General features: G+C 45.2%; 1 protein-coding gene across 7 annotated transcripts in view; it reads right to left on the bottom strand.

Moving 5' to 3' along the window:
• Positions 1-24,086, bottom strand: part of TIAM1 (TIAM Rac1 associated GEF 1) — a 466,993-nt gene that overhangs the window by 338,045 nt on the left and 104,862 nt on the right. The window contains exon 1 of one of the 7 annotated variants that reach the window (XM_070785832.1): positions 6,666-6,808. The exons of the other annotated variants lie outside the window; for them this stretch is intronic. The gene's annotated coding sequence lies outside the window, so the exon portion shown is untranslated. Of the gene's footprint in view, positions 1-6,665; positions 6,809-24,086 lie in introns of those variants that run through there. 7 annotated transcript variants of the gene reach the window in all.

The following is a 24,086-nucleotide window of genomic DNA, read 5'->3' as shown; positions in this document are numbered from 1 at the left end:
CTATGTGTAAAGAGAAAGGGAGAGTGGGCTGTCTCCAAAAACCACTGGTTGTTCAAGAATATAATGGCTGGTGCAGAACAAACCAAACTGAGAAGGAACAAAACCATGGATTACGTCTATTTCTGATTATCAAAAGGTTTTGATTACCCACAATGTAACTTCAAACCATTACTGAACCACCACATGCCTTAGTCTCTGTTTCCTGCATCTGGTAAAACCTCTTCCTTGTGTTGTTAGGATGAGGATATAAGATCATAACAAAGGCCATATACTAAGATTTTCTTAGTTGATATTGCTTGGTGTGTGTGTGTGTGCACGCATGCATTCAGTCATGTCCAGCTCTCAATGACCCTCTTAGATTGTAGCCCACCAGGCTCTGTGTCCACGGGATTCTCCAGGCAAGAATACTGGAGTGGGTTGCCATATCCTCCTTCAGGGGATCTTCCCACCCAAGGACTGAATTAGCATCTCTTCTGTCTCCTACACTGGCAGGTGGATTCTTTATCACCTGTGCCACCTAAGAAGCCTGAGATCATTTGGTGTCAGTACTAAATTCAAACTAGAAGGTATCCACTAGCCTCTCTCATATTTGCCTATAACTTAGCAACTGATGATGTTGAGAAATTAAAAACCTAAAAAAGTATGACCCAAAGCCTCTGTACTCACAATCCAGTTTACAATTTTTACAATTTTACGATTGTGATTTGCTCAAACCATATCTCATGCAGATCCAAATGTCTCTTCTCACTCCACTAACTGGGTGGAGTTAAGGAAAACAGATCACTATGTTTTCCTTCCCTAACCCCATGTCTGCTTTTAGTATAACAATGTGGCACCCCACTCCAGTACTCTTGCCTGGAAAATCCCACAGAAGGAGGAGACTGGTAGACTGCAGTCCATGGGGTCTCGAAGAGTCCGACATGACTGAGCGACTTCACTTTCACTTTTCACTTTCATGCATTGGAGAAGGAAATGGCAACCCACTCCAGTGTTCTTGCCTGGAGAATCCCAGGGACGGGGGAGCCTGGTGGGCTGCCATCTCTGGGGTCGCACAGAGTCGGACACGACTGAAGCGACTTAGCAGCAGCAGCAGCAGCAGCATGACATAAAATAAACCCAAATCCTTGGCCTTTTTGAAACTCACAACATAAAGGACCAAGTCAGTAGCAGACACTGTCAGAGTTTTCATGGTCTCAATCTAATCAGAAGAGATTCAGATCAGATCAGATCAGTCGCTCAGACGTGTCCAACTCTTTGCGACCCCATGAATCGCAGCACGCCAGGCCTCCCTGTCCATCACCAACTCCCGGAGTTCACTCAGACTCACGTCCATCGAGTCAGTGATGCCATCCAGCCATCTCATCCTCTGTCGTCCCCTTCTCCTCCTGCCCCCAATCCCTCCCAGCATCAGTCTTTTCCAATGAGTCAACTCTTTGCATGAGGTGGCCAAAGTACTGGAGTGTCAGCTTTAGCATCATTCCCACCAAAGAAATCCCAGGGCTGATCTCCTTCAGAATGGACTGGTTGGATCTCCTTGCAGTCCAAGGGACTCTCAAGAGTCTTCTCCAACACCACAGTTCAAAAGCATCAATTATTCGGCGCTCAGCCTTCATCACAGTTCAACTCTCACATCCATATATGACCACAGGAAACAGGGACAACCCAAATGTCCGTCTAGTCAAGGCTATGGTTTTTCCAGTGGTCATGTATGGACGTGAGAGCTGGACTATAAAGAAAGCTGCATGCTGAAGAATTGATGCTTTTGAACTGTGGTGTTGGAGAAGACTCTTTTGAGAGTACCTTGGACTGCAAGGACATGCAACCAGTCCATCCTAAAGGAAATCAATCCTGGGTGTTCACTGGAAGGACTGATGCTGAAGCTGAAACTCCAATACTTTGGCCACCTGATGCGAAGAGTTGACTCATTGGAAAAGACTCTGATGCTGGGAGGGATTGGGGGCAGGAGAAGGGGACGACAGAGGATGAGATGGCTGGATGGCATCACTGACTCGATGCATCTGGTACCATCACTTCATGGCAAATAGATGGGGAAACAGTGGAAACAGTGTCAGACTTTATTTTGGGGGGCTCCAAAATCACTGAAGATGGTGACTGCAGCCATGAAATTAAAAGACGCTTACTCCTTGGAAGGAAAGTTATGACCAACCTAGATAGCATATTCAAAAGCAGAAACATTACTTTGCCAACAAAGGTCCATCTAGTCAAGGCTATGGTTTTTCCTGTGGTCATGTATGGATGTGAGAGTTGGACTGTGAAGAAGGCTGAGCGCCGAAGAATTGATGCTTTTGAACTGTGGTGTTGGAGAAGACTCTTGAGAGTCCCTTGGACTGCAAGGAGATCCAACCAGTCCATTCTGAAGGAGATCAGCCCTGGGATTTCTTTGGAAGGACTGATGCTAAAGCTGACACTCCAGTACTTTGGCCACCTCATGAGAAGAGTTGACTCATTGGAAAAGACTTTGATGCTGGGAGGGATTGAGGGCAGGAGGAGAAGGGGACGACAGAGGATGAGATGGCTGGATGGCATCGCCCATTCAATGGACATGAGTTTGAGTAAACTCTGGGAGTTGGTTATGGACAGGGAGGCCTGGCGTGGTGCAGTCCGTGGGGTCACAGAGTCAGACACGACTGAGCAACTGAACTGAACTGAACTGAAAGTCTTCAGTGGGTTTAAAGAGACAAACCATCCACTGTTGCTAGCTCATAAGGAAAGCAGGCATAGTTCTTGTGCTCTGCATTCTGGTCCCCAGGACCCCATTATGTAAGGAGCTTGTTGTTGTCTAGTCGCTAAGTCATGTCCAACTCTTGTGACTCCATGGACTGTAGCCCACCAGGCTCCTCTGTCCATGGGATTTCCCAGGCAAGAATACTGCTGTGGGTTGTCATTTCCTCCTCCAGGGGCTCTTCCCCATGCAGGATCGAACCCTGCATTGGCAGGCAGATTCTTTACCACTGAGCCACCTGGGAAGCCCCATATAATGAAGTATTACAGGGAAATACCCTGGTGTGTTCCATGAAGCAGAAGAGCTGCAACAAGATGCTTCTGGGGCCACTGGGAAGAAGGGATGACAACCCTGACCTGTTAATCAGTTGATCTGAAGAGTTCAACATGTATTTCCAAACCTAGAATACAGGCAGAAGAATCGATTACTATTGTTCAACTTCCCTTTTCACTTTGGAAGCACTTGCCTGCATTTGTTTTCCTTGTAAAAAGGAAAAAAACTCTTCTCCCATGAAAACTCTTCTCCCAGCACAAGAGAAGCATAGACTATCAGGGCTGGGGAATATTTAGCAACAATTATAGAAAGCATCTCTCAAAGTGTGATCCAAGTATCCCCCTACATCAGAATTACATGCAAACTGTTTAAAATGCAGATTCATGGGTTGGTGTTCCACAAATTCATTCTCTTTTCATCTGGCTTATATTGCCTCTGGTTTATATTTCTCTCCTTGGAAGAGAGATGTGACCATGTGACTTGATCCTAGCCAGTGGAATGTGAGTGAATGAAGAGATGTGCCCTCCCTCATGCAAGCCTTCAGGCTTTTTGCCCTTCCATGACTTGACTCACGTGCCAATCGTGGAAGGTGCTGATGGGGATGGCAGAGCCACAATAAGGAAGGAGCCAGGGTCTTAGCCAGGGCAAAGAGTTCCCTCTTAGACATCAACAGGATAAGAATCCAGAATCTTGTTAAAGAAAAAATTTATTCTGACACTTTTTACAACAGTAAGGAAGACCTAATTCAAGACTATCATGGTAAGGGTATAATAATAGAAGACAGAGATCAAGTTCAATTCTGAATGCAAGGAGGACAAGCAGGGATTTACGGCCACGGTGTAGGGTGAGAAGTCACAGTGGATATAAAATTACTAACAGCAAATATCAAGAGTAGGGGGGGTTTTGCCAAACTTGCCTAACAGGATTCTTGCTAAAGACAGGCGAAGGGTACAGACATCAAAGGTAGGGGATGAGGAATTTGATCAGATATCAAGAGTGGTCAGATATCAAGGGTAGGGGATAAATGAGCAGGATACTTTGCTAAGACTGGGCCCAGCTGACCAAAAAGAGAACCAGAGGCCAAAGACGATTCCTAGATGAAAAGAGGGCTCAGAGGAGCCTGACTAAACTTTGGTCAAGGAGAGAGGCTTTGTCAATGGAAGGTCTTGGAATTCTGCACTTTACCAATCTCATTAGAAAATAAGCCACAGGAAAGATCCTCTACACCAGGCCACACAGGCAAATACTGGAAAGAGCCAGGACTAGAAGTCTCCAAGAGATCTGTCTGCAGGTTTGATCCTGTGTTTCAATGAAATAATAACTAAATAACAAGTTCAAAGGTATCTCTATGCATGTACTTTATCCAAGATTGAAACAAACTTTTAATGATCCTGGAGCAATTTAAACAGAAAGCATCCCTGCTGAAAATATAGAAAACATGGACTCTCATCTTTCCTTTCATAGCTCAAACTCTGAAAAACTAAAGAAAAGAAGGATGGGAAGGAATGGGTTACCAAAAAGCCTAACAAGGGGCATGGCCAGGCCTGTCAGATTCCCCAGCTGCCTGCAGTCATTGGGAATAATTAGACCCGCTAGCTAGTAACAGGCAAGAAATAATGAAGAGAGAATTCAGGGCCAACTCCCCAGAGATGCAAAGATGTCCCCATGGTCCCAAACACTTCTTAGAATTGGGTTCAGAGTCTATTCATGCTTAAACAAAGGACCTGGTTATTTGGAAAGGGATTTTTAAAAAATAATCCGGCAGGACTTCCCTGGTGGTCCAGTGGTGAAGAATCCCCCCCGCCAATGCAGGAGACACAGGTTCGATCCCTGGTCCAGGAAGATATCACATGCCACGGCAACTAAGCCCATGTGCCACCGGGACTGAAGCCTGCACACTGCAACTGTTGAAGCCCACATACCCTAGAACCCATGCTCTGCAACTGGGGAAGCCACCACCGTGAGAAGCTCCCACACTGCAACTAGGGAGTAACCCCCAACTGCCGCAACTAGAGAAAGCCCATGTGCAGCAACAGAGACCCAGAGGGGCCGAGTTAAATAAAAATTATTTTAAAAAATCAAGGCAGAGTTTAGAGTTAATATTCCTTCAGTTCACTCTCCTGCTTCTAACCTCTTTTGCCTGACCTGGCAAATCTGCTTCTTGAAGCCCTACTTGTTCATCAAGCCCCATTTAAATGCCCCCTTGGAAGAAATCTCACTTTCCCCACTGGCCCAATCGTTGGAATACAATCCCCAGATCTGAGATGCCTGTGGGCCAAGCTGTGAATCTCTTTTAGCATCTGAAGTATCATTTCTGATATGTTTATTTGGGACCAAAAGAATCATATTTTATAAACATGGTTTCTATGACCCTTGAATGATTCTGGTTTTCCAAGTCTTCGATCTCAAGTCAGCTAAGAGGATCCCTACCCCTCTTGCAAATCCCAATTTGGATGGCATGGCAGGCAACATAAATCTGACCAGTTATGCAACACAGAACATCAGACAGAGCCGACTCCCTTGCCAGTCATTTAGAGCATAGTTCCTAAGAGCTGGACTTCATGGAGTGCAGCCTCCCTACAGACAAAGAGAAGGCACAGTCTGGAACCTCCTCATCCCTAGACCCTCCTCAGTCTCAAATTTAAATACCTGGGAGGATAGAAACTGATGAGATTTCATTAAGTGAAAAATTTCATGAAAATCAATTCTAACCTCTTTAGCTCCCAGCAATGGGGCCTGTGTTTATAAGGACAGCACTGAAGATAAGCTCTCCCAGGAAAATGACAACAGGAGTGATCAAACAACTTTTCATACACTCTCTGAAGAAGAGGCTATGATTTAGAATTTGCACTGGCTTTCCTGTCATCGAAAAGCATGGTGCTGAGTCAGCCAGCTCATAGAGACAGCGGCTAAGGAATATACAGCTGCCTGACTTACAAATACTAATGAAGACAGGTTTCCACTAACTTCCTTATTGCATTAAATTTCAAAGGCGGAATGGAAGTATCTACAATGCCACAATGGTTTTAAAAGCATGAGGGATTTGGATTAATGAATTTCATGCTTATGTTCTGGGAATTTACAAGGGGAAAATTCAGAATAGATGACTAATTGCTGCAATATTAATTTCATATTTACATTCCCCAAAAGCACTGAAGTGAAATTTGTCAGCTGGAGGAAAAAGAGGCCGGGCTATTTATCAAGACCTCGGATAAATAACGATCTAATATCTGAATGAACTGGAGACTGCCATTAAATAGGTAACAATAAAAGAAATATGTCAGCAATCCTTTCTAAGAATAAGAGGGTGCAAACACAACTACCGCTTCTGCTGTAGACTATTTTATTGACAGTAAACAGGTATCATTTCCATGGGAAATGTCCCGTGGCATATGGGATGTAACACCAAACAAATGTCACAGGCTAACGTGAAAGATGGTCTCTGGTGATGATGGTGATGAGCGAATCTTAACTCTGAGCAAAACACTTAATCCAGAGCCTCAGTTTCTTAATCTGTATCAAGAAAAACTCAAGTTCATTTTACCGCTATACCCCTGCTGGCTTTCACAGTCTGTAACACCATGATAAACTTTACTCCGGGTAGTACAAGGGTCTTCTAGAATGTTCTTTAACCACAGTTCTTTCTTACCACATTTGGGTTTTGCTGAAGGAGGTACAGTGCTCACTCCAAAAGACTCCTTCGTGCAACATTAAGTTTTGTGGAAAATAATCTGACAAATCAAGATGTAAAGCTTCCCCTTGTCATCCTGGAAGTTGTCTATATTCGCAATTAAAAGAAACTCAGGCCCTTAGCAACTGCACAGAATTCTGGCTATTGTCACAAAGGCTGCCCCACCACAGCCTACGTGGCTAAGATCTCAGACACTCAATCTCCTGGCAACGTCTGAAATCCTGTTCTCTTCAGAGGAGACATAGGATATCCCAAATTCTTGTAAACGCCAAGAATTAATTTAAGACTACCATCCATTGCTTCCTGAGTCGGAATATACCCGCTGAGAATTTATCACCTAGCCCTCCTGATACAGGGAGAGGAATACAGTCTCAGGGAAGCTGGGAGCAAAGGGGAGATTAGGGGTTTTGTTAGTTGCACTTCTGGTTGGGGTTTGGGGGAGGGTGGTTTGGGTGCCGTGGGTGTTGTTTAACTCAGCCTTTAGCAGAAATTTCTGCAGCTGACAATTAGAAGCAACCTCTGGTGCTGTTATCTATTGAAAACCACTATGTGAGGTCTGGCTCTACCATCTCTCGTGACACAGACACCCATTCCAAGGGCGGAGGTGACAGGTACCACTTCCGTCCCACGCTCACTCTCAGAGAGCTCACCGGGCCTCGAGTCCGCATCCTGGCTTTCGTGGTGCACGAGGGCCACACAGGACTGCAAGCGCCTGGGTATTACTTAAAGACAAGGGCATGAAGAAGTGTGAGTGAGAGAGGTGCAGAGAAGGCAAAGGAAAAAGAAGAGAAATGCAGAGCACCCCAGCACAGCAATGGCAGGTCGTCACTGACCACACTCAGGTAACGAGACAGTGGAGGGCCCCACGGCAGCATCCCGGCCACTCTCCGCCGGCGCACAAGCCTTTTCAACCCACACTACAACCAGTGCGCTGCTCGTTTTCAATGAGAACAAATGCAAGGAACGGAAAAGCTGCAACCCCTGCAGTAAAATCAAAGCAAAACAGTTTAGTTCGAAAGGAAACAATTTATTCAGCATAAAACCTGATGCTTAAAAAAAAAAACTAGATTTAATTTAAAAAAAAAAGACAGGGTGGCTGGAGACATTCTTGGAAACTCCAGGCTGGGCTTGAGAGACCGGTGGATTTGCTTGTCATGAAGGATTTCGTGTTAAAACTAAAGATATCAATACTGCCCTGGACCTTACGAACCACAGTTATTCAGGTCATTTTGGATCCTAGCTAGGTTAACAGTAAGAAAGAAAAGCAAGGAGTGGGAAGGAAAGAAGAGACAATGATTGGGAAAAGGCAGAGGAAAGGAAGAAAGTAGACCAAGGAAGAAGAAGTTTTCCTAAAGTCATTGAAAAATTATTGGAAAAGGAGGAAGACTGTAAGAAGGAGCTACCTGTGTTAAAAACTGAGCTGTGAGTTCAGAGATAAAGAACAAAGGAAATCAAATGGAAGTAAAGACTATGGCTCAGATAGGAGCTGTAGCCGGACGGCCGCTGATCTGACAAATATGGAGACAGGCAGAGACCTGGTTCGGGCACTTACGTCGGTCCGAGTTCCCAAGAGACAAAGGAAGGAAAAATACACATACACATTCACACACACATATATACATCTGGCACATTAAGCAGACATTAAGCTTCCCTTTGCCTTTCTGGAAGTTGTCTGTATTTACAATTAAAGGAACCCAGACCCTCAGCAACTGCAGTATCTATATAGACATACATAGAGAGACACACAGGGAGATTCTGTATGAGGAATTGGTCCACCTACAACTGTGAAAGCTGACAAATGCAAGCTCTGCAAGTGGCAAGCTGAAGACCAAAGACAGCTGAGGGTATAGCTCCAGCCCAAGGTCAAAGGCAGAAGAGGCCAGTGTCCCAGCTCGGTGGTAAAGTCAAGCAGGAGGCATTCTCCCTTTATGGCGACAGCATCTGCTTGTTGGTACATTTAGGCCTTTGGCTGATTGGACAAGGCCCACCCACACTGAGTAGAGCAGTCTGCTTCATTCAGTCGATTCAGAAACATCCTTAGAGGGGATTCCCTGGTGGTCCAATGGTTAGGACTCCACATTCTCACTGCCAAGGGCCTGGGTTCACTCCTTGGCTGGGGAACTAAAATCCCACAAACCATGCAGCATGGCTGGAAAAAAAAAAAAAAAAAAAGGACTTCCCTGGTGATCCAGAGGTTGAGAATCTTCCTGCCAATGCAGGGGACACAGGTTCAATCCCCAGTCAGGGAAGACTCCATATGTGGCAGGGCAGCTAAGCCCATGAGCTGCAAACTTCTGAAGCTTGCATGCCCTCGAGCCCATGTTCCGCAACAAGAGAAGCCACCACAATGGAAGCCTGTGCGCTACAACCAGAGAGCAGGCCCCACTGATGGAACCAGAGAAAGCCCACACACACAGCAATACAGACCCAGCACAGCCAAAAAGAAAGAAAGAAAGAATTATCCAAACATCTGGGCACTGGGTAGCCCAGTCAAGATGTCACAGAAGAGTAACCATCACAACACTCAAGTGTTAGCAGGATCCAACATAAACCCATGAGAAACACTGGTAACTCCTAAAACATCGATGCTTGCCAAGATTCGAGGACAGAATCTAAACTAGAAATGCCAAGTGGAGAAGCCCCAAAACAGGGGCCGATGGTGGAGGTGTTTTATAAACTCACCCTCAACTCCGCCTCTGACCTCACTCTGCAACTTCCGTGTGGCCCAGGAATCTGAGAAGACATGGACACCTTCTACAAGAGGGGCTAGCAGACACCCAAGTTTTGGGCACGAGTTTTTCAGCTCTACCCAGTTAAGTCCCCTGACTTTTACTCTTAAAAACCCCTGTGACCAAGGTACGTGACCTCTCCTGGCCTTGGTTTTTCCATCTGTAATAGTAAGTGAGCCAAGAGCATTCACATACCCAGACTGTTCTGGACACTCCAGGAAGCAATGACGTTAAGGACTCAGTCCAAGGCTGGACATAGTAGGTGCTTAAAAAAATAGTAGCTGTTATTTTGCTTTGCTTCTTAATTGACTGCTAGTTCCCTCCACAACAATTCCATAGAAAAATACCAGCTACTTCCACCGTGAAAACTGCCAGGCAGTTGTTATAACACAACTCCCTTTTCTTTCTTCGGTAGGACTGGGTTTGGCATCAGGGCAACCTACTATATAAAGTACCAGGAGCGCTCCCTGCCAACTGACCACGACTGGGCAAAAAATGCCCACACCCGGGCATAATTGGATTAGGCAGAAAAGCAAATATCTGGCGGGCTGTAAAAAAAGAGAGGGAAAGTGCATGGGGCCCGGGGACTCCCTCTGGGCCACCAGTCTGATATCAGGCAGCAACCACACAACCAGCCTGCTCCCTCCGAAGAATTTATGAGATGATGAGAGGAGATGCCCGTGGAGAAAGCCGCTGTGGAAGGCAGGACGCCCTGGCCCGCGGGGAGCAACACTGCCCTTCTGCCCACTGGCTGTGGAGGAAGAAGGAAGGGGGAGGACGCAACTCCCTCCCTCCCAGAATATAAAGCCAACTCCATATCCAGCCCGAAGAACTGGAATCCTCCCAAACCACCTCCTTTCAAAGAGGCACATTTAGGCCTTCCCTAACACAAGCAACCAGAGCCTCTCTCCTGTCCCAGAAAAGCGAGTCCAAGATACTTCTCCCACTTGTCTCCTGGGTCCCCACATAACCACGCAGGTCCGTCCTCTAGAACCCCTGTTAGGAAGACTGGCTTTTTCTCGCAGGCACCCTGCTTGTCGCCCAGATCTAAGTGTCTTCAAGGCAGGACCAGTGCTTTTCTCTGCATGTTGCTTCCCAGGGCTTAAGAACGTGTGCAGGGCACACAGCAGACACCCAAAAGACCCTAACAAAGAGGAGTGCTGACCCACAGCGGGACCAGGGGCAGAGGACCATCTCTTCCCCTTAGAGAGTCCATCAAAAGAGGCCTGGCGGGCCTCAGACATCATTAAACTGCACCTAATCCATCCAGAAGTCAATTAAGTTCAGAAGCCAAACTAAGAAGTTAAGAGGAAAAAAGTTCCCACAAGATGGATAGGGCTGAGGCCCCACAAGCTAAGACAGGCCTTGTCATCTGTGTTATACCACGCGGTGATTTGCAGCTCCGAAGTGAACATAAATCAGGCCTCGAGCAGCAGGCGCGGCCAGTCGACTGGGCCACAGGCATCCTGGCGTTGCCCATGCATCACGCCTGCTGATATCTGGGGGGTACCCAACCCCAGGCAGAGCCAGCCGAAGGGAGAGGCGCACCCGGTGACCCAGACTGCCAAACAGACCGCATGCATGATTTAATAGATCATATTTTTCTCATGCAGTTTTAAATTCAGATAATTCACCCCACATTACTTTAACAAAATATATATATATGGTCTGCGAGCAGGGACCTTTGCCAAGCCTATCCATGGTTGAGTAATCCAATTCAAGTGACCTTGATGAATCCAACACAAAGCCGGGGTGGTAAACGCTGGTGTTCAGGAGGGCTCAGAGAAAGGAGTAATCAGGGGGCTCGGGGCTGGGGGGCAAGGGGATGACGTGGAATCTGTTGGGAAAGAATGGAAAAGGGGAGCTGAGGACATTATAAGACGGACAGACACACTCTGAATGCACAGGGCGAAAACGAGACAGACATCATCAGAAAATGAGACAGAGAAGCAACTTGCTCTTCAGGAACAGGTTGGACAATTAGGCGTACACCAGACTCTAGGAGAAATGAAATACCAGAGTCTCTGTGTGTGTGTGTGTCACAGACACAGAGAGATAGAGATTCAAGTCCATGTTTAGGAAGATAGGTTTCAAGGACATTTCAAAGAAAATTAGAGAGGACTTAAAAAGCGAAAGGTGAAATGCGAAATCAGTGAAATGAAAAGGACAAAGAAAAAGAGGTGTCAGTGTTAACACTCGGACTGAAAATCTGGTGGCTGGAAGACCAGTGCCCACACTAACAGTTACCAGGAAGTTGGAAGAGGCAAAATGGTGAGTTCTGGCTTCAGGGAGAACTTTCCAGATCAGTGAGTCATGCTCACAGTGAGGCCCCAAACACCCGCACCCCTGTGCCAGCCCCTCCCCTCCACTGTGGGCAGGGCCTGTAACTGGACTTTAACCAATGGAATATCACAGCAAAGGTGCTGGGATGTCCCCAACTGAGGACAGTTCATTATGAAGACATCCACCTTAGCAGGCTGGGCCTTCGAAAAGAAAGCTCTCCAGGTTGCGAGCTGCCTGAGGAGGGGGCCGCGTGGTGGGGACAGAGGGCAACCCCTGGGCACTGAGTGACCTCCAGCTGACGTCCATAGCAATGCAGGCAGATCCATCCCACAACTGAGAGGAAATGAATGAATTCTGCAGCACAGGGAAGAGCTCTGGGGCAGTTTCTTCCCCAGCCTCTTAGATGAGAGTGCAGCCTTGATGCCAGCCTTATCAAAGTGTGCTCGCCACTCAGTCGCATCCGACTCTGCCACCTCATGGACTATAGCCGGCCAGGCTCCTCTGTCCATGGGATTCTCCAGGCAAGAATACGGGAGCCAGGGAAGCTGCTCAGTCGTGTCCGACTCTGTGATCCCATGGACTGTAGCCTACCAGGCTCCTCCATCCGTGGAATTTTCCAGGCCAGAGTACTGGAGTAGGTAGCAATTCCCTTCTCCAGGGGATTTTCCCAACCCAGGGATCGAAACCGGGTCTCGTGCTTTGCAGGCAGACTCTTTACCACCTGAGCCACCAGGGAATAGCCTTGTAAGACCCACTCAAGTGCACCCAGACTCGACTCACAGGACTGTGAGAACACAAGTGTGTGTTAAGACCCTAAATTTGTGGGGGTTTGTTGTGAATCCCCCGGAAACTGGAGCAACTGGGCTGAAGATCAGTAGAGAGATCAGGTGTGGACATAAGTCCATCACACAGTGGATAAGAGCCCACGTGCTCGAAGCAAATGGCCTGGGGCTGAGCCCCGGCGCTTCCTAGCTGTGTGATTTATGTATTCGCTCTGTACTTCAGTTTCCTCATTCATAAAGTTCAAAAAAGAAATAAGAGTACCTATCATCCAAGGTTGTTACGCATGATTAAATTAATAACTGTTCAGCACTTAGAATAATACCTGCTCCGGAGAAGCCTAATGGGCTGCAGTCCATGGGGTCGCTAAGAGTCAGACACGACTGAGCGACTTCACTTTCACTTTTCACTTTCATGCATTGGAGAAGGAAATGGCAACCCACTCCAGTGTTCTTGCCTGGAGAATCCCAGGGACGAGGGAGCCTGGTGGGCTGCTGTCTATGGGGTCACACAGTCAGACACGACTAAAGTGACTTAGGAGCAGCCAGGGTAAGCACTACTGGGGGAGGGCGGGTGGATTAAATTCTCAAAGGCAGGAAGTGCTAAGAAAGGCGAAGCAAAAGGTAAAGCAATAAGCAAGCAGGGGAAAAAAGATGGACCAGGGGCAGTGAAAGCAGAGTCAGACAGGAAGAGGCCAGGAGGATGAACAAGATCATAGTCCAGAATCTCACTCCTCACTCCTCAGGACGGCAGAACTTCGATGGGGAACGTCAAGACATACAAGAAAAGGGGGGACCAAGGAAAAGTCATCAAGTGAGAGGGCGGTAGCAGAATGCAGACATTTCCATAAAGTGTGCATTTGGTTTTAATTTAGAATATTACAAAGTCCAAGTATAATAAATGGCTTTTAGACTTGGAGTTTAAAATATAGCTGTAGAAGTGGCTTTGATTCTTTTAGATGTCTCATAAAATGAAACTTTGTATATGCTAATGTATTGATGTAATAAAACTGAAACAAGATTACTCTCCATTTGAAATTTGTGGAGAGCTTAAAAATGCTTCCATATTTTTTGCTCATCTTGTGGCACTGCAGAACTTTGGTGCAGAGTTTATATTTAGCTAAACTGCTACGTTAACTAAGAAATGCATAAGTCTTTTATTCTTAATAATTGTAATTCTAAATAAACTATGAAAAAATATTTTTTAAAGGGGTCCACTCAAAAAAAAGGAAGGGGGAATTAACTGGCCTACAAAGACTGAATGGCCTGGCCCCCCCAGCCTCCTTGCTCAGACACACGGGGATACTCCCTCCTCAAAGCCTTGGCACTGGCTCTTATTATTTCTTCCATAATGTTCTAGGCACACACTTCCTTTCAGTGTTTGCCCAAAAGCCCCTTCTCATCAAACAAGTCCTGACCAACGTATTTTAAATGGGACCCCAATGCCCTTGCACCCTGCTTTTACCTACAGTGTTTATCTCCTTCTACCATTCTATACGATTCAGTGTTTGTTATATTTATTGTTTTTCTGTTTCCCCTGCTAGAAGCTCCAAAAAGACAGATCTTCGTCTATACTTTTCACTGATATACATTTCCAGAGTTTAGAACAAGACATAGCTCATAACAGGCACTCAGAAACATGACAACTAAATGCAACATCTCATTTGGAATTAGACGCTTTGGCTTATAAAGGACATTATGAGAACAAGAGCCAAAAAGGAAAAAAAAATGATTGGAAGGTGGGGTGGAGGAAATAAAATTATTTCAGGCTACACTCCCAACTTTCTGAGACTGCTTAAAACATTTTTTGCAGTATTAAAAATTAAAGAGCTAAAACTCTAACATGCTGGTAATAACCCAAAAAGACCAGAACACTCCTCATCACTTTATTATAAATATTTATGTATTTCTGCAATAAACTTACTTACAAAACAGAAAGAGACTCCCAGACCTGGAAAATGAACTTATGGTTGCCAGGGCGAACAGACAGTTAGAGAGTGTGGGAAGGTCATGTACACGCTGCTATATTTAAAATGGATAACCAACAAGGACCTATTGTATAGCACATGCAACTCTGTTCAGTGTTATGTGGCAGCCTGGATGGGAGGGAGGGTTTGGGGGAGAATGGATACATGCATACGTGTGGCTGGGTGCCCTCACTATTTCCCTGAAAGTATCACAACACTGTTAATCAGCAATACCCCAGTACAAAATAAAAAGTCCCAAAGAAGCAAATAAATATTTATGTATTTCTGGAAAAGGCGATGAAATCAATGAAACGGGAAAGAGTGAAGGACAGGAACGTTCATTTCTATTAACACCCACATGGCTTTTACAAAGAGCATATATTACTTACCTAATATTTTAATAGTGAAATGTACATGGGGAAAAAAAATAAGCTGGCCCACAGACCATTTCTGGGAGAGAGCAGAAGGGATGGACGGACAATCAGGGAGGAAGGCCTTTGGGTTTCCTTCCCAGAGGCACCACAGCTCCCCAGGGACACTGCGGGGTCTCTGCTGGCACACAGAATGGGGGGGACCTGGTGGAGACCAGCAGCCCAGTGCCCACAGAAAGGCAGCCTGCCCACCCAACTGCTGAGGGCAGCTCCCCTCAGCGCCCCTTCCCACAGCGCAGCAAACTAGAGAGCGCCTGCAGGGCTCAGAAGACACTCCTGAGGGTAAGATTTTCAAATAACACATAGCTCATGCTATTTATAGTTTTTGTCATTGCAAAGAAGTTAATAGTTTACTGAAATCGATCAACCTGCCATTTAACTTACTACGGAAAGTTGTCTTATGAGGACATCATCCCCATGGACCCATAATTCAATTGAACTATTCAATCCTATTTACACACACACACACACACACACACACAGAGTTGGTCCATTCAAATCAACATATAAGCAGGATCCACACACTGCAGTGGGTTGACTGAATTCTTTGGTTTCTTCACCAGGAATTCCCCTTTTCTTCCTCTTTTTATTTCCTTTATGCTGTTTTTCTCACCATTTTCCCATTTCCATTTAATGTCTACACAGTTTAAAGCACTCTTCTGTCTGCCCTTTCTGTGACCTCCACCCCCTAATTTCCTCCTGGATCACTTTTTTTTTTTAATTGAAGGACAATTGCTTTACAGAGTTTTGTTGTTTTCTGTCAAACCTCAACGTGAATCAGCCATAGGTATACATATATCTCCTTCCTTTTGAACCTCCCTCCCATCTCTCCCCCATCCCACCCCTCTAGGTTGTTGATACAGAGCCCCTGTTTGAGTTTCCTGAGCCATACAGCAAATTCCCATTGGCTGTCTATTTTACATACGGTGATGTAAGTTTCCATGTTCCTCTTTCCATGCATCTCACCCTCTCCTCCCCTCTCCCCATGTCCATAAGTCTATTCTCTATGGCTGTTTCTTCAACTGCTGCCCTGTAAATAAGTTTTTCAGAACCATTTTTCTACTAGATCACTTCTTAAATTTATTTATCTGACTGTGCCTCATCTTAGGTGAAGCATGTAGGGTCTAGTTCCCTGACCAGGGATCTAACCAGGGCTCCGTGCCAAGCTCTCTGACCACCCTAGTACAGACGCTCTATGTTCAAGCTCCAGCAGGGAGCTCACAGGAGAGATAGGAGCCCCTAGAGAACTCTGCCAATCACAGCATCAACCACACAGAAAACCAAAGTGTAAGAAAATTCCCCAGAAACACCCATACGGTCATGGCTCTGCTGCTAACCACAACTTAGGTGAATCACGGTCCCTCCTGGGCCTCCGTTTCTCCACCATTAGAATAACTGGAATAAATAAGATGACAATGATGAAATGATGATGTTGGCATTAATTGGATATTCATTGCCCAAAGCTCCTCCAAGATTCCCTCCAGCCAAGACTGTGGTCTTTGGCAATAACACAGTGCATTAGCAAAGGATGACAACCTCCTTGGGTGGATAAAGGGTGGAGGGAGTAGGGGGAGGAGGAGACTATTTCACCAATGACAATGGGGAAAACTAGGGGAAAAGAGAAAAACTAGGGACAGTGGTGACAAAGAAACTGAGACCACTAAAGTGGATAACAAAACTTCAGTCATCAATATAATCCAAATTTGAACAACAAGCCATTTTCTCAAAGCACTTTCTTATACATTAGCGAATTTGATTCACACTAACTGACAAAGGTCAGTCTAGTCAAAGCTATGGTTTTTCCACTGGTCATGTATGGATGTGAGAGTTGAACTATAAAGAAAGCTGAGCACAGAAGAATTGATGCTTTTGAACTGTGGTGTTGGAGAAGACTCTTGAGAGCCCCCTGGACTGCAAGGAGATCCAACCAGTCCATCCTAAAGGAAATCAGTCCTTAATATTCATTGCAAGGACTGATGCTGAAGCTGAAACTCCAACACTTCGGCCACCTGATGGGAAGAACCGATTCACTGGAAAAGACCCTGATGCTGGGAAAGATTGAAGGTGGGAGGAGAAGGGAACGACAGAGGATGAGATGGCTGGATGGCATCACTGATTCAATGGACATGAGTTTGAGTGAACTCCAGGAGTTGGTGATGGACAGGGAAGCCTGGTGTGCTGCAATCCATGGGGTCATAAAGAGTCGGACACGACTGAGCGACTGAACTGAACTGAACTGAACCGACAAATGATTCACGATGGAGTAAGAAGTTAATGGTAGAGTCTTGGGTATAAGAGTGTATCACTAGACCCATGGTTCTCAACCAGGGCAATTTTATTCAGCTTCCCCAGGAACCTTTGGCAATGTCTGGAGCCACTTGGGTTGTCACAGGTGGGGCAGGGTCCTAGCCTCTAGTGGGCAGAGGCTGAGAATGCTTCTAAGCAGCCTACAAAGCTCAGGACAGCCTGCCTCACAAGGACGCATTCAGCCAAAGTGTCTGCAGTTCTGAGGTAGACAGATGCTGATTGGGGGAATCTTGTTACCCAAGTGAAACTGCGCTGGGAAGAGGTGGGTAGAGACTGGGGCGGCAGTGTATGCTCTGTGCTTAGTCGCTTCAATCGTGTGACCCCATGGACTGTAGCCCGCCAGGCTCCTCTGTCCATGGGATTCTCCACCAAGAATACTGGAGTGGGTTGCCATGCCCTCCTCCAGGGAATCTTCCTGGCCCAGGGATCAAACCTGCATCTCTTACATCTCGTGCATTGGCAGGTGAGTTCTCTATCACTAGCGCCAACTGGGAAGCTCTCAAACCACAGTTAGATAAGAAAACCTGCCCCCTATCTACGCCTCCATGATGCAGATCACACCAACACACAAGATCTGATATGGAGGGATTTCCCTGACGGTCCAGCAGCTAAGAATCCTCATTCCCGGTGCAGGGGGTCCTGGTTTACATCCCTGGTCAAGGAACTAGATCCCACGTGCCCCAACTAAAAGCCAGTGCAGCCAAATAAATAGTTTTTTAATTTTTTAAGATTGGATAAGGAAGCTGTCTTGCTTTAGTTTGCTCACTGAGATAGGTCAGAACACATCTTTCTGAATCTCAATTATTCCCTCAATGTAGTCACCTTGGAAAACTATTTATAAGACACTCTCCACCTGAAGAATTCCCCTGCATAGCAGACTCGTCTCTGAATGAGGGGTATGGCAGCGTCTGACTGAGGTCATGGGCCACTGGCGACCTTGGAAAGGACAGGCAAAGAACGTGCCAGTGAATGAGAAAATTCCGAGAGCCCTCATTCTATCATGAGACCAGAGCAGTGAGACAGGGGTTGCTGATGGGATGGGCAGAGTGTGTAACGAGGGGCTGCTACTTCATATTCAATTCTGGAGGCTTGCTCAGGCAGGCGATATTTGAATCTTAACTGAAAAAAAAAAAATTTAATAAGAAAAAGCATTTTTTAAGAAAGAATTTTAATAAAAACTAAAGCCATCCAAATAGAGGAAAAAAGAGCTATTGATGAAGATATTTCAAACAATACACTCCAGACTCTAAAAGCTATTTTCAAAAACCAGTGAACCAGTGAAGTTGCTCAGTCCTGTCCAACTCTTTGAGACCCCATGGGCTGTAGCCTACCAGGCTCCTCCATTCATGGAATTTTCCAGGCAAGAGTACTAGAGTGGGTTGCCATTTCCTTCTCCAGGGGCTCTTCCCGACCCAGGGATCAAACCCAGGTCTTCCGTATTGCAGGCAGAGGCTTTACCGTCTGAGCTACCAGGGAAGCCCCAAACTTCTGAACAGCAGGAGTCTCCTTCAAATTAAGTATACTGGGCAGTGCTGCCCCCTCAGACCTGTACCTCCGAGGTAACTCTTTCAAAAGATGAGCTCTGGTGTGACTGTTTTGACCTCAACCTCTTTACAGAGCTAACCTCCCCCAACAAGCTGGGCCTCAGGTATTCAGCACCAAGGGCAGTGAACAGCACCCACCACCACCACTGCTCTGAGAAGAAGCCTAGATACGGCGGGTCCTGGACAAGGAATGCTTGAACCAAAGGAGGAGCAAATAAAAGCTCAGGTCTAGCAGAGAACAGACTTGTAGTTGCCAAGGGGGACTGGGGTGGGAGTTGGGGATTGCTGTTGCTGTTTAGTCCCTAAGTGGTATTCGACTCTTTGCGACCCCATGGACTGAAGCACACCAGGCTTTCCTGTCCCTCACCATCTCCTGGAGTTTGCTCAAACTCATGTCCACTGAGTAGGTGATGCCATCCAACCATCTCATCCTCTGTCGTCCCCTTCTCCTCTGCCCTTCAACCTTTCCCAGCATCAGGGTCCTTTCCAATGAGTCAGCTCTTTGCATCAGGTGGCCAGGGTATTGGAGTTTCAGCTTCAACATCAGTCCTTCCAATGAATATTCAGGACTGACTTCCTTTAGGATGGACTGGTTGGATCTCCTTGCAGTCCAAGGGACTCTCAAGAGTCTTCTCCAGCACCATAATTCGAAAACATCAATTCTTTGATGCTTGGCCTTCTTTATGGTTCAACTCTCACATCCATCTGGGATTAGCAGATATAAAATTACATATAGGATGAATAAACAGCAAGAGCCTTCCTATCATACAGCACAGAGAACTTGAGTCAATATCCTGTGATAAATCATCATAGAAAAGAATATTTTAAAAAAGGATGTCTATTTGTCTATAGCTGAGTCACTGTGCTGGACAGTCTGCCCTACAGCAGAGATTGGCACAACATTGTAAATCAATTGTACTTCAATAAAAATAAATAAATTAAATTGTAAAAGCTCAGGTTTGCCTGCAATGTTCTCTCCCAGTGCCTTTATTTCAGTCCTTGTATGATCTCGTCTCCCAGTCCTCAGGGAACTAACTGCCCAGCCACAGGGAAACTGAGGTCTAGGCTCTGAGTCTGGGAGGCCAACCCCTTCCCCTCTTTGGGTGGTGCTTCTTCTAGGACTCATCATCTCTGGCCATCTCAGCAATAAGATTGATCCTCGGGGCTAGATTAGGGGATGGGTCTAGAGAAACTAAGGAGGTTTCTCAGCCTGATTGAAACATAAACCCCAGGCTAACCTGCCTGGGGTTAGTGGCAGGTCCACTACCGGGGCAAAAAGGTCCTCTACCTGGTCTATATCAACTCCCCAGGAAAGTACCCTGTGATCTAAGCTAAAGCCACAGCCCATATTAAAGAGTCTCTCTCTCCTCTCTTCCCTAATCAGCAAGGCAGTAGGAGGCTTATGGTAAAGCATTAGAGGACTCTCTGTCCTAACCTCTCCTCTAGTAAGTATCTCTCTCTACCACACACACACACAGCACTTAATACGGCAGACAAGATGCTACAATCTCTGCACAGATTCAGAAGTGCTATTGTAGGAACTAATTCAGATATCACCACTTCCTAAAAGGTTCCCTGCCCACCCAAGCTTAAGCTTCACACTTCAAAGAAGGATTGTTAATTACACATTATGATACCAATTATTTCCAAATGTATTATGAAACAGGAGTTATGCTAAGCAATTTTATTGTTTTAATTCTTTCCTTCATTTTTAATAATTACACTCTGGTTTTTAATACATGAAGATGCAATGAAGGGGAAAAAAACTCCTTTGTATTTTAAATCTATCACCATTTTTTTTTTTTACACAAAGAATTTCAAAGCCATCCGTAATAATGTAGCATACAATACAGCCGAAATACAAAAGGAATGGCTTAGGGAGGCAACTTTGAGCTCACCAAGTAGACAACATGAGCACAGCTCACCCTCCCGACTTGAAGAAACTTATGCACATGGAACAACAGACTGGTTCCAAATAGGAAAAGGAGTATGTCAAGGCTGTATATTGTCACCCTGCTTATTTAACTTCTATGCAGAGTACATCATGAGAAACGTTGGGCTGGAAGAAGCACAAGCTGGAATCAAGATTGCTGGGAGAAATATCAATAACCTCAGATATGCAGATGACACCACCTTTATGGCAGAAAGTGAAGAGGAACTCAAAAGCCTCTTGATGAAAGTGAAAGTGGAGAGTGAGAAAGTTGGCTTAAAGCTCAACATTCAGAAAAAGAAGATCATGGCATCCGGTCCCATCACTTCATGGGAAATAGATGGGGAAACAATGGAAACAGTGTCAGACTTTATTTTTCTGGGCTCCAAAATCACTACAGATGGTGACTGCAGCCATGAAATTAAAAGACGCTTACTCCTTGGAAGGAAAATTATGAGCAACCTAGATAGCATATTCAAAAGCAGAGACATTACTTTGCCAACAAAGGTCCATCTAGTCAAGGCTATGGTTTTTCCTGTGGTCATGTATGGATGTGCGACTTGGACTGTGAAGAAGGCTGAGCACTGAAGAATTGATGCTTTTGAACTGTGGTGTTGGAGAAGACTCTTGAGAGTCCCTTGGACTGCCAGGAGATCCAACCAGTCCATTCTGAAGGAGATCAGCCCTGGGATTTCTTTGGAAGGAATGATGCTAAAACTGAAAGTCCAGTACTTTGGCCACCTCATGTGAAGAGTTGACTCATTGGAAAAGACTCTGATGCTGGGAGGGATTGGGGGCAGGAGGAGAAGGGGACGACAGAGGATGAGATGGCTGGATGGCATCACTGACTCGATGGACGTGAGTCTGAGTTAACTCCGGGAGTTGGTGATGGACAGGGAGGCCTGGCGTGCTGTGATTCATGGGGTCGCAAAGAGTCGGACACGACTGAGCGACTGATCTGATCTGATCTGATCTGATGGACAAGAAGTTATCACTGAAATTAAATGGTGGCAGACATGTCCAAGGAATATTGTGAGGATTTGATCCCTGTATGTATCTTGTGATAGATGACTGTGTGGAGGTGGCAAATAGCAACAGAACAATACTGAGTGGTGGCAATATGAGGAAATAGAATCTTCACGTTAGGAGCCCTGGAATGCGTATGAACAATGGCTGTGTTCACCAGAGAAATCAATTACTTTCATGAATCGCCTCTCCATATTTTACTACGATAAAAATTGGGTCGTGTACATTCTTACTGAACTTTTTTGTTAAATAAATTTTTATAATCGTAAAAAAAAAAGGAATAGCTTAGATAAAACTAGCTGAGTTCCATTTAAGGGAAAAAATGCAAGTCTACTTATTTTGAAAACTTTTAACATGAGACATTTGCTGAAAGGATACAGAATTCTTCCTCAAACAAAGGCAAAACAAACCACAAAAGAGTACACTGGTAGAAGAGAAAGCTTTATACTAGCTAAGGAAGAAAGCATAACAAATCAAGAGTCAAATGCTGAATGTGCAGATTATTAATAATCAATTATCGGCCCGGTAAAATGACACCATTCTTTAATGCAAACCCACCCATGTTGAATTAGATTTCCAAGTAAGTAGAAGGATGATGTCATCTAATGGTTAGAAAAATGAACAGAGAAAAATAAAATTATTTTAACAACTTAAAATCTGTGAGCCATGGAATTTCACATTCACAGGTACTAAGGCTGAGTGATATTTCAGTGATGAGGAATTATTTTTGTTTGATCCATAGGCTAAAGCCTTATCCTCTGCTTTCCTTCCAGCCCAGAGGTCAGCAAACTTTCTTTTCGTAAAGGGCGAAACAGTAAATAGTTCAAGCTTTGTTCAGGCCAATACTCAACTCTGCCGTTGCAGTACTAAGGCAAATACCAACAATACATTGAAAAACAGGCATGGCTGTGTTCCACTAAAAATTTATTTACAAAAACAGAATCGTGGGCTGTGATTTCACCTACTCCTGTTGTCACCCTCATTGTGCTCTAAGAAAGAGGGGTGAGACAGAGCACGCTTAAGACACTCTTGTAAGAAATGGCAGGAATGGACTTCCCTGGTAGTCCAGTGGCTAAGACTTCAGACTCCCAGTGCAGGGGGCCTGGGTTCCATCCCTGGTCGGGGAACTAGAGCTCACGTGCCGCAAATGAGTTCGTATGTCGCAGCTGAAGACCCCACATGCTGCACAACTACGGCATGGTGTAGTCAATAAATAAAATAAATAAATATTTTTTTAAAAAGAAAGAAGGAAATGGCAGGAATAATCAAAGACAGCAGGCAGATCTGAAACTACCCACCAAGACATTGAGCACAGCCCCTCACACTCAAGAGTATTCTTCAAGACCAAATTCAAATCTCGATACACGAGGTAGGAGTCTCCCAGCAACCTTTGTTCTCAAACTGCACGAGTTCCCCACTCACAGAGTCAGCTTCTACCCTACCATACGGCTCGTTTTCCAAACTGGCTGAGAGAACACGCTACGCTATCACGTGTCAACTATTCTGGACCCAAAATTTGAACCTAAATCTGTGCGAGCCTTTAGTTTACACGACACTTTGGGGACAAAGAAACATGTTAAATGGCAACACCAGAATGGTGGCAATAAAATCTACGCTGTAGGAAACCATATAGATCCAGATTCAAAAGTCTCAAAAGATCTAGCTGCTTTGACCAAATATATCACAAGACAGGACAAGAGAGGGACACGAAGCCTGTGAATTAAGAGAGACTTCAAGGATTTCCCTGGTGGTCCCGGGGTCAAGAATTCACATTCCAATGGAGGGGACAAGGGTTCAATCCATGGTCAAGGAACTAAGATCCCACATGCCTTGGAGCAACTACGCGGGCTCACCACAACTAGAGAAACACCTGCCGCAAGGAAGACCCAGCACGGCCAAAAACAGAGAGAGAGAGATTTAAGAGACATCAACCAAACGCACTCTGTGGACTGTGTTTAAATCCCTCGGTTGCTCTAAGGTATTTTTAACTAACTGTGAAGAGATATTTCTTAGACAATCAAAGAAATCTGAACATGAATATTCAGTGATATTAAGCAATGAGTCACTGTTCATTTTTTATGTGTAATAATAGTATTGTGTTGCTGTTTTAACAAAAAGAATGCCTATCTTTTCAGAGAGTCATATTGAAATATGTATAAATAAATCTGATTTTCCTTTTAAATCCTCATCCTGAAATTCTTCTTTCACAAATCTGGTTGTTTTGATCCTGCAGAAGTCACTGCTTTTCAAATATACCCATAAATGGGGTGATGCAGAAAGAAAAGAGGGTGAAAATCAATACATATGAAAGACAGACTTAGGGCTAAATGATAGATAAATTTAAAAGACTAATATATTTATATACCCTTAATGGACCTAGAAG

This window comes from Bos indicus, chromosome 1, assembly GCF_029378745.1.
Source record: "Bos indicus isolate NIAB-ARS_2022 breed Sahiwal x Tharparkar chromosome 1, NIAB-ARS_B.indTharparkar_mat_pri_1.0, whole genome shotgun sequence".
Lineage (NCBI taxonomy): Eukaryota > Metazoa > Chordata > Mammalia > Artiodactyla > Bovidae > Bos > Bos indicus.
This window is presented reverse-complemented; position numbering and strand designations above follow the sequence as displayed.